This window comes from Corylus avellana, chromosome ca11 (assembly GCF_901000735.1).
Source record: "Corylus avellana chromosome ca11, CavTom2PMs-1.0".
Lineage (NCBI taxonomy): Eukaryota > Viridiplantae > Streptophyta > Magnoliopsida > Fagales > Betulaceae > Corylus > Corylus avellana.
Window position 1 is genome coordinate 17,216,493 of NC_081551.1, and position 11,286 is coordinate 17,227,778.

General features: G+C 32.2%; 1 protein-coding gene across 1 annotated transcript in view; it reads left to right on the forward strand.

Moving 5' to 3' along the window:
- The window catches only part of LOC132165156 (protein NRT1/ PTR FAMILY 6.2-like), a 14,308-nt gene that overhangs the window by 380 nt on the left and 2,642 nt on the right, over positions 1-11,286 (forward strand). The gene's annotated exons all lie outside the window — the stretch shown is intronic.

Consider the following 11,286-nt stretch of genomic DNA (forward strand, 5'->3'; position numbering starts at 1 on the left):
TTTGTAAGCTTTGAGTTCATCATAAAACTATCCTTTCAATGCTGAATCAGGTCACCCACAAGAGTCAAATAGCAGGTTCATGTAAATCATAAAAGCAAAATTTTGGAGGTGGTGGTAGCAAATTGGCCGACCCAAGATTTTAGGGTAATTCGCTCAGCAAGGTGACGTTCATGGTGCATAGATCCACTACTGTACACCCATACTATTGCATGTGTTTGAAAACCATTTAGATGACTTTTTCTTTTCTTCACATTTTTGATTAAAAATCTTGAGGTACTTGGAAAGCCATTTGTCTCAAGGAAGGACGAAAGGGTAGTGAATTTAAAAAAGAAACAAAAAAAAAAAAAAAAAAGAAATTATTTTAGCTCAGAAAATAAAAAATTTAAAAAAAGGATTTGCTTATATAGCCCTTGGCGCTAGTTTTCAACATTTCCTTATCGGCTTTTCCTTTTCATTTATCCGAAGAAAAACTAGATATAACTTTACAAAAATGAAAAAGTCGCATGAGAATATGGATACGGGTTAGGAATTTAAATACCACATCGGAATTTTTTTTTTTTTAAAAAAAAAATCAATTAGTACCTCACTTCACTTGTACGTACTCTAGCTGAATTACTAGAGTACTAATAGTTACAAAACCAAGAGTTTAAGAGCACAAGATAGAATTTGACAGTCACTCAGATTACTGACAATTGATCTGATATACCTTAACACATCTAATGGTGGTAAAGGCTGTTAACGAACATAGTCGCTAGCATACATACTCGAATTCGGCTTGGTCGATCTTGGTTTGTTAATTAAATGAGTCGATCGTTAAGACAAAAACTTGTTCGAATATTAAATGATATATACTTGTATAAACTCAGCATGATGATCGATTGTTAAGCTCGTGAACATAACTCAGATAAGTTCAGCTCGGCTTATTAGCTTGTTTGTATATATATAAGACATAAGTATGTGTATTTATAAATAGGTTTTATAAATATAAATATGTATACTGGTTATTAGGTATATAAGTATTTTATATTATATATGTTCCTTGAATATGTGTAATTTAGTGACAGATCATCAAAACAATTGTCCAAGATCCAGTATGCGTGTCTAGCACACGACACACATTATATATATGTGTGTGCTAATTAATATGTAAACATACATAATAATATAATATTGTAGAGTATAAGTATTAACTTCTAAGTACTAACTAGCTAATAAGTTAATATACGAACATCTTAACTATTTTATTTATGTATACGAACTATAGTTAAGTATTAACTAAATAGTTAATATACTATTAACTAGTTATAACATATTTAACTATATATATAAACATAATATAGAACATGGTTAACTATAATTATATACTATAATATATAAAATGCTTACATATTAAATACTTATAATATAGCTAATTAATTATATATAGTATACTAGACTTACTACTTACTCACGTTATATACGTATACTATAGTCTCTACTCTCTAGTTAATTATAATGACACATTGTTACCTGTAGACTATAGTTATCTAGTATAGTATAAAATATACTAACATAATATGTATTAATTTATAGTATAGTTTATATAATATACTAATAGTAGTTACTCACGTATACTATAGTCTATAATTATATATATATATATATATATATATATATATATATATATATATATATATATATAAATTGGCTTATTCGGTGTCCGAAACGTATTTTTATGTTTTTGAGGATTGTGTAAATTTGTACTTAAGTCTGTAGTAGAATTTTTTGAAGAATTGCTACAAAAGACAAGAGAAGATGTCCAAATAAGGACACATGACTTCGGACATGGCAGCTCTGGAGAGTTACCATTTCCTGAGCTGTCTGGACAGATGAGCGAACATAACCCTCTCAAGTAGGGGTGTACAAGTGGTTAGTTAGCGGTTATTGACTCTAATCGTAATTGCAATCGCTTTAGGCGGTTATCAAATTTTAGTAGCTGCAACCACACCGGCTTAAGCAGTTTACAATTTTGAAATAATCGCCTATTATCAATTATTAAAACCAAAAACTGAAATATATAACCGTTTTTTAGGTATGAGCCTTTTTTGCCTAATTTGGTATTTGAGGGTTACCTTAGGCCTCTTGTAAATGGGTTTTGGACTCTTTATGGCCTATTTTAAATAGTATTAAACACCAAACAAAGTCAACGAAGTCGTTATGGTATATATATATATATATAGGACCAGGCTTCCATGCGGTAAACCAAACTACCGCATTGCCTAAGCGTTTTTTTAACCCTAAAGGCTAACATGAAATCAAAAAATAAATTGACGAAAATTTGTTCCGTTTAACTCTATTTCTTTTTTTTCTTTTTTTTTTACCCAAAACGTCTTCTTTCTCTGTTTTCTCACCATAACCAAAACCGACCAGATCTTAGTCGTCTTCTTCTTTCTTCTTCTTCATAATAAGCCAAGTGGGAGAATTGTGGTAGGGCCAACGAGAACGAAGGCTCTCTCCTCCCCCAATCCGATATAGCTTTAGGCAACTATTAAAGATACTCTATGTGTATGATAATAAAATGTTACCTCCTTTGCCCTCAGCCACCAAAGACAGAATTTCCTTTTCTAGAAAATATTATCAAGGAGGGATTAAGATTGAGATTGGTTGATCGAAACCAGAAACAAAACCGAATCCTCCCCCCTAAAAATCAAATCTTGCCCATCATATATCAAAATTACACGAAATAATTATCATTCATAAATTAAACAGAAGAAAAAGAAAAGAAAATTGGAAGAAGATAGAAGATAGAAGAAGAACTTTGCTAGGGATGGGATGCAAGAAAATGGAGCGCCAGTTTTGGGTAGAAAAGCAAACAAATCTGATCGGTTTTGGGTATGGTGAGAAATTAGAGGGAGAAGACATTTTTGGTAGAATAAAAAAAAAAAAAAAAGAAGTGTTAAACGGAATAAATTTCTGTCAATTTTTATTTTGATTTCATGTTAGTCTTTGGGGTTAAAAAACGCTTAGGCAATCTCAACCTTTCAACCAAACTGTCGCAGATATACAGTAGTTTGGTTTACCGTACGGAAGCCTTACCCATATATATAATGGTAGGCGGTTAGTGGTTATTAACCACATCTGTCTACTCTTAAAATCGCTAACTACACTGCCATATGTGTTATTAGAGGTTTTTTCAACCGCCTACAAAAGCGATTAGCGGTTATTAGTGGTTAGAGATTATTAGGCAATTAATAACCGCCCAGTTGTACAACCTTACTCTCGGGTAGGCTGATGTCTAGACAAGCATATGAGTGTCTAGACACATTGAACCACAAAACGCTTATGTTTGCTTGGATGTCCAAACGGTATTACGAACAAAAGCTCTTCGGTTATGTTGGTGTTCGGGTAGATCAAACATTGGTCCCAACCTGAAGAGAGTTAGTAAGGACTTCTGGAAGGAGATGTCCGGACATGAAGGATGTCGGTTTGGACATGGAAGAAACCCTACCTGTTTGGATGGCAAACTTAAATGTCTGGATGCCGCCACACATATTACACATGTCTTTTTAAAGCCTACTTTATGAAGCTTTCAATAGCTCTTAGAGACACAATTTTCAGAGCCTCCATTGTGAGAGTTGAGAGATCAGCCCCAAGAACAAGTTCTTGCGTGTGATTCAAGAGTTCGTTCATGTGAAGACTCTTGAACAAGATTCAAGACAACGTGTTGTGACTACACTTTTGAAGCTACAACAGAAGTTGTTATCGTGTACAACAATGACGGATAATATCAAATCGAAAAAAGAGAGATCAAGAGAGAGTCGAGACATAGATTTATGTGGTTCAGCAATGTGCCTATGTCCATAGGAGAGTGTGGCTATATTTTACTATTAATGATTCAGGATTACAACATAACATACTTATAGGAAAACCCTAATTGTACAGACATATTTTTAAAAACCCCAAAATACCCCGTAAACGGAGCTTCGCTCCGTTCACTCCGCTCAGTCTACTCAGCCAACCACTAATATTCTAATATTACTCTCTATGCCTGAGAGAATATGAGCCACTAGGTCCAATAGAAGTCTACCAGTGATGATTAGTAAGAAGTTCTCTCATTGAAGAATGGCCAATTGAGGAGTTAGAGCAAAGACAAGTGAGGAGCGGGTTGTCCTATAGACTGTCTTCGTAAAATGACATAGGGTTGTAAGTTTAGTATTGCCAATAGTTAGCTCTTCTTTTGATTGAGTGGAATCCTAAGTTGGGTTGCCCCATAGAAGTTTTTTTTCGGTACATGGTTTTCTTCTTGGTGAAAAAAAAAATTGCGTGTTGTTGTGATTGCTATTTTTGTTGCCTTGATTGATTATAACTAGAGTAGTTGTTATTCATTATTATTATTATTAACTATTGTGAGTTATTTGTTTTTTCCACTACATGCGGGATCAAAACCGGTTCTTGATGTTATACATCTCTCAGTTGGTATCAGAGTGGGTACACACTCTGAAGGAAAAGTTCTTTTCTTGTGGATCCTGGACCCCTGTTTAGATGTCTTCTTCGTTATCTGTTCCTCCTCATTTTAATGGGAACAACTACACCTACTCAAAAATTTGTATGTGAGTAGAGGTGTAAACAAGTTGAGTTTGGGCGAGTTTTCCTTGTCCAAACTCGGCTTATTTAATTTGGAGTTAGGCTCAAGCTTGCCTCGAGCTTGAAAATGCTGCTCCAGCTCGGCTTGTTAGGGTTGGAATTATGTTTGAGCTCGAGCAGCTCGTTTAAGTTCAATACACAAAAGTCCAAATCCCACTTCAAGAACCTACAACGCCGCTCAACCACCGTACCATTCCTCTACAAACCTCGCACAGCAGCTCAACTCCCTCTCTTCTCTCAACCAGGAAAATCATAAAAATGAGGGCTGAGTAGGTGGGACGTGTAAGCAAGGAAACATAACACTAGATTTGGGGAGCTTCAGTTGTTAAGAGGATGAGAGCTTCAATACTTGGAGGATGAGTAGAGGAGATGCGGGTTGCGATAGTAATGGTCTCGGTTAGGTGTGGCCTGGAGATTGAGGGAATTTGGAGGGTTGGGATTATGTTGAAAAAATATGATGGTGGGGAAAAGTCATGTGTGTTGGAAAGGGGAACAAAAAGCATTTAAGTGGCAGGCTAAAGGACAACTAGTAGGGACCGTAAATTTGGGCATTTTGTCTTTTACAATTTTGAAAATTTTCAAGTATTTAATCAAAATTTTACACTAGTTTATTTTTAAAATTATTATTAAATAAGAAAATTATCTATGTAGAGTTTTATATTTATATCTATAATATATAAGAAATGGGATAATTATGAGTCATATTTATTCAAACTATTAATGATCTAATGGCAATACTTAAATTATTCGATCATATTATCTAAGTATTATCAAATGCTCTCGCAATTCATATTATCTTAGATCTAAGATCATTTGAAATATGATCTAATGATTTCTAATTATCTAATAGTAATCATATGATGTAATGATTAAATGGCACAATGATTTATACCCTATGATTATATCATATGATATAATGATTATATGAATGTTATACCCTATGATCATATGTTTGATTATATGATAACATGATTATGTGATATAAATTTCAATAATAATTCATTGAAATTTATACTACTTAATTTGTGATTGTAACAATCTAATTGTTGAACAATAATTTGTGAAAATTATGAATAATATTTATTCACACTCATAGATTCACATGATAATACTAGACAATATGATCACATCATATTGATATTTGATTAAGTATATGAATCATTCCGATGATCCAAAGGTTATTGTATCTAAGTATGATTAAGAATGTTTAGATAGTTAGAATATTAAATCATATACTTAATCATTATATTAGTATGGATTTGTATACTTATATTGGACATTATGTTTATGTGGCTATAATTTGTACGTATTTGTACTTAATGTTTTTATAAAATTACTAGATGTAATGATTATATAGATCATATAACACAATGTTATAATTTATATGAACATATGGTCCTATTATATTACATGAATATTATTATTAAGTATCTGAATTGACATTATATTATATGATTAACTTTATGCATTGATTATTTAATATTATTCACTTTTAATATTTAATGTAGATATAATCAATTAATTACTGCTACTTTTTTTTTTTTTTTAAGGGAAATCATTCCAGTTTCATTAATTGATGAATGATTACGAGTATAAAGCTCTTACATCATAGAGCAAAAGTTATGAGAAAATCATAACCGAAGCTACGAGGTCACAAGTTATAGATACATACATAACAATCTAACATTCAAGACTTATCTATGACATCAATATCTGTTAACTCGTGCTTAATATATATTGACCATTGTTATTTGTTACTTAATTTATAATTAATATAGATACACACACACATACATATATGTGTGTGTGTGTGTGTGTGTGTGTGTTATATATATATATATATTTGTATTGTTATTTGTTACTTAATAAAAAATATACAAGTCGAGCTTGTTTACAAGCGTGCTCATGAGCCTAACCGAGTCGAGTCGAGCCGAACTTACTTTGTTTAATATTCGAACCAAGATTTGTGTTCACGAAACAATTCATTTAATAAAAAAAATTGAGCATGAGTTGAGCTTATACAAGTCAATCCTGAGCAGCTTCGCTTGCTTATACCCCTATATGTGAGCCTTTCTTGATGTCCGCAAATGAGGATGTTTAGAAGAGTGTTAAGACTACTTGGAAACATCCTAGTGACCAAAGAGGAAAATGCTGTAAGAAATTCAATATATATTAAATGCTAATTAACAATAACATTAGCAGCGGAAATAGTTTAATACATATATGTACCTCCGGCCATTGCTTTGCTCAAGCAGCTTGAAGAACAGCTCCACAGCAACCAAACTAAAAACTAAACAATTGAGAGGTTCTTCTGACCTATGCCTACCAGTCAGTGCCAATTGATGGAATACACAGGCCTTATTTATAGGTAGGTCAGGGGACCCTCAATTAGAGCTGTTACCTTAATTATTCCTCCCATCAAGGAATAAAAATCAAATCAATATAGCTAATTGATTCCACAAAAATAAAATCTTTAATGAAATCAAATACTTGTTCCACAAGAATTAAATTAGTAATTTAATTCAGAATATTTGATTTACACAATAAGCTTTAATTGGAATAAATTATTGAACACCGTAATTTTATAATTACAATAATATATGTGACATAAAGGGACATATTTTAAATGAAATTTCTTACATTCTCCCACTTGGCCCTTATGACACATAAATTCTTTATGGTGTTCAATTCTATGATATGGCCAATACTTTATTTATTCCAACCATTCATGGAATCCTCCCACTCATTCAAGGAATACCACACACGAATCATGGCGGTAAAGCTTTTATATGATAAGCTGTCCCTTCCATGTATCACAATGCATAATACCTCCCTAAATGAGTACTTTATGGATAATGTACTTTATGAATGAACTTCCTATAAGTCATTCGGGTCCAACTTTAATTTTATCCCCACGGATAAAAATAATATATATATATGCGCACAAAAATTTTTATAACATAACTTTTATGTCTATAGACCAATTAAAGAGAAACTAAGCACAAATGAATTAATGAATCTCATATATTCCACATGACTTTATACTTTCTTTTACCGGTAAACCTTTAGTCATGGGATCCGTAATCATTAATTCAACACTTATATGCTTAATAGACACTTATTGTCACTTAATGTTCTTTTTTATAGTGATACTTTATGTCGATATACATACTTCTGCTTCTACTCAGTTTATTCTTAGAAAAATAACTGTAGTAGAATTAACTCAGAAGATCTTTATGGGTCTAACTATAAAATCGACAATTTTGAGACCTTAACAAAAATGTCTCAACCATAATGCCTGTGTAATTAATTCACAGCATGTAATGACTTTTGCTTTCATGGTAGATGTAGCAACTATAGTCTGCTTACTGCATCTTCAGTGCATATATACTGAAGTTGATTCTCTACTATCTACACATTTAGTAAAAATCAAACCTGAATAAACACCACCAAATGGTAAGTGTATCTTTAGGTTAAACTGTAGTTCTTGGTTCATTGCATATTCCATAATACTATATTGACACAATAATCCAACTGCTATTTCAATGTCAGGTCTAATGTAGACCTGTGCATACATATGGAATATTTTTCATTTGCCTTTGTTCTAATACATTTGGGACATTATCCCCTTTAATAATAGGTGCTACTGAAGATTCATAGTTCTTCATTCTGAATCTCTCCCAAAACTTTAGTGAGATGAACTTTATGTAGCAAACCTAAATTAATGCTTGCAAGCAAAATATTATCTATATACAGGACTAAAAGAAATGTAACTTTACTCTCACTGACCTTAAGGTATATTCAATGATTAACAAGGTTCTCAATAAACCTATGTGAGGTAATAACCTTGTAAAAATTTTGTATACCATTGATGAGAGACATATCTTAGTCCATTAATAGATATCCTTAATTTGCAAGCTTTCTGACTGTTATTAATAAAACCCCTTAAGTTGTCTTATGTACACCTCCTCCTTAAGATCCTTATTCTTGTTTTTCACATCCTTTTGATATAGCTCTAAAACAAAATGAGATACTCATACCATGATAATCAATGCCTTCCTTTTGAGTAAGATCATTGGCTACAAGTCTAACTTTATATCGTTCAACATTACCCGGAAGCATCCTTTTAGGTTTTATAAACCCATTTGCAGCCTATGGCTACAACTCCCTTTGGTAAGTCAACAAGATTGCAGACTTGAATTTTAGCCAAAGATTTCATCTCCTCCTTCATGGCATTGAAACACAATGTGAAGTTATCTCCACCCAAAAAGATGTGAAAACAAATTTTGGATTGTCCTTAGGTCCGACATAAAAATCAGACTCCTGGAAGTATACAACATAATCACTAGAGATTGTTGGTCCCCTTATTTTAGAAAATCTTCTTAATCCTACTTCATTTACTTTTGACAAAGTCTGAGTAGGTTCATTCTGAACTTGTTCCTTATGAGTTGACTGTTTCTGAAACCGATTGTGCTTGAAGATAATCAATTTGATTTTTCTTAAGCACAATCAAACACCCTTCATGTGAAGGGGCTTCAGTCAACTCTTGTGCTTCCTCTAATTTAATCCCTTAAGGATAAGCACTCCCACTAAGTTCAGCATTCTCTAGAAATTTTTAATATTAGACTCAACAATTCTAGGACTAAATGAAGAACAGTAAAGCCTAAACCCCTTGGAGTTTACTATATAACCTATAAAATTTCGCTAGTTGTCCTTGAAGCTAATTACCTTAGGTGTGGATTATAAATCCTCACTATAGCAAGACAACCCCATATGTGTAAACAATTTGAACCTGGTTCCATTCATTCCTTAATTTAGGTGTCTTATGTACAACTCTGAATGGAATCGAGTTAAATGTATACACAGCGGTTTTCAAGGCTTCACTCCATTAGGAGAATAGAACATTACCTTTCATGTCCCATTTTCGTGTACCTACCATAATACTATCTGCCTCTATCAGATCTTACGATCTTGATTTTATTTTGTTTTTGTTTCTCTACTTCTACCTTATAGGTACTGGAAGCATTAATGCCCAAACCTTATGATTTAGAAGATAGAGATACATAAACCTTATATGGTTATTACCGGAAGAGATAGGATATCTCTAACCATTAAGGCAAGAAGTATGGAAAATGTTACACTTGTACATGATCTCAAGAATTTAAAAAATCCTTTTGTTGGCACCTTTATTGGTATAGTTGGTCTGCTTTTCCTTAATGCAATCCACATAAATACCAAAGGTAATAAATTTCAAGAGTCATAAAAAAAAACTCTATCATTTATCGACCTTTTATTTTTTATAGAGATATATTCCAATCTCCAATGCCATAATATAAAGGATTTTCTCATTCATAAGACTCTGCTTTATGTCAACATTTATATGCAGGGATTAATTTTCTAAAAATTGGGATCTAGATAAATTTTAAATAGACCATTAATTTAATATTCCACCCAAAAAAATTTTAACAATATTCAAATTTGACTTTAACAAACTAAAATAGAAATTAAATTTCTAAAAGAATTGTGGAATATATAAAAACATTATTAAGGTCAAAATGACATAACTGAATTTTTAAAATTAATCTATAGATCCCAACAACCTCCAATTGTAAACAAGTATTATTTAGAAAACCCTGCATTATGTTGACAACATGGACCGCTAAACCAAATTCAATCCACATAGTCCTTAGGAGAGTCAATAAAAGAGATTCATGACACACTAGGTGTATGAGATTACCTTTATTTCAAGTAATTTATGATACTTTATGCAATCATTCTTTATATGCCCATAATTTTCCTTAGTGTGAGAGAAACAAGTATCTTAATTGCCATAACACTTTGTTGGCACCTTGTTTTCATTCATCAACTATTGGACATGATTGCCTATAAAGGTTTTTCCCTTAACATGAATAACTTTCTGGATTCTCAAGTCTTAATCTCTCATCTTCTTGAACACACATGATCAGAAGTTCCTTAATTGATCAGTTATCCTTATGTGTGCCACAAGATATTTGAAAAAATATCATATTTAGATGAGAGAATAAAATTGACCATAATGACTCAAAAACTCAACCTTTAAGGACTTTATAATGAGCTGTTATGTCCTTCATTTCCATAATGTGCTCAAGCACATTTTGAAACTGTAAAAGGTTTTACTTTAAAGCTTTTCTATTAGGGTGCAGGCCAAATCCTTATTGGAACTCACTAAATGTTCCTCAATGACCTTTCTTTGGCCCTAAAACACTAAGGAATAAAACCCTAATGCTTTCCTTGATATGAGATTCAATGAACGTTGAAACTTAAGCGATTTAAATCACTACAATCGTTCATGTTTAATAATCTCATGTGGCGTACTTGATTCCGTGGGAGAAGGTGATTCGTCCACACGAAACGCCAATTCAGTCTCCAAACACCCCAAAGTGAAAAACACATTTTTCTTTTCAGTCAGGAAAAATTACCACTAGGAGTTATTGGAACATAAAATACTAATAATTAAAGCAGTAGGAATACATCCAGTAACCAAGAAAAATTATATACTTTAATGCTATGAAATAACCTTATTTAAATTAACCAATGTTAATTTAATAGTAAATTTCAACCTATCTGTGGGCAAAGGTGCATCACGCATGAAATTTACTCTTTATTAATAAGACTAATAAATTT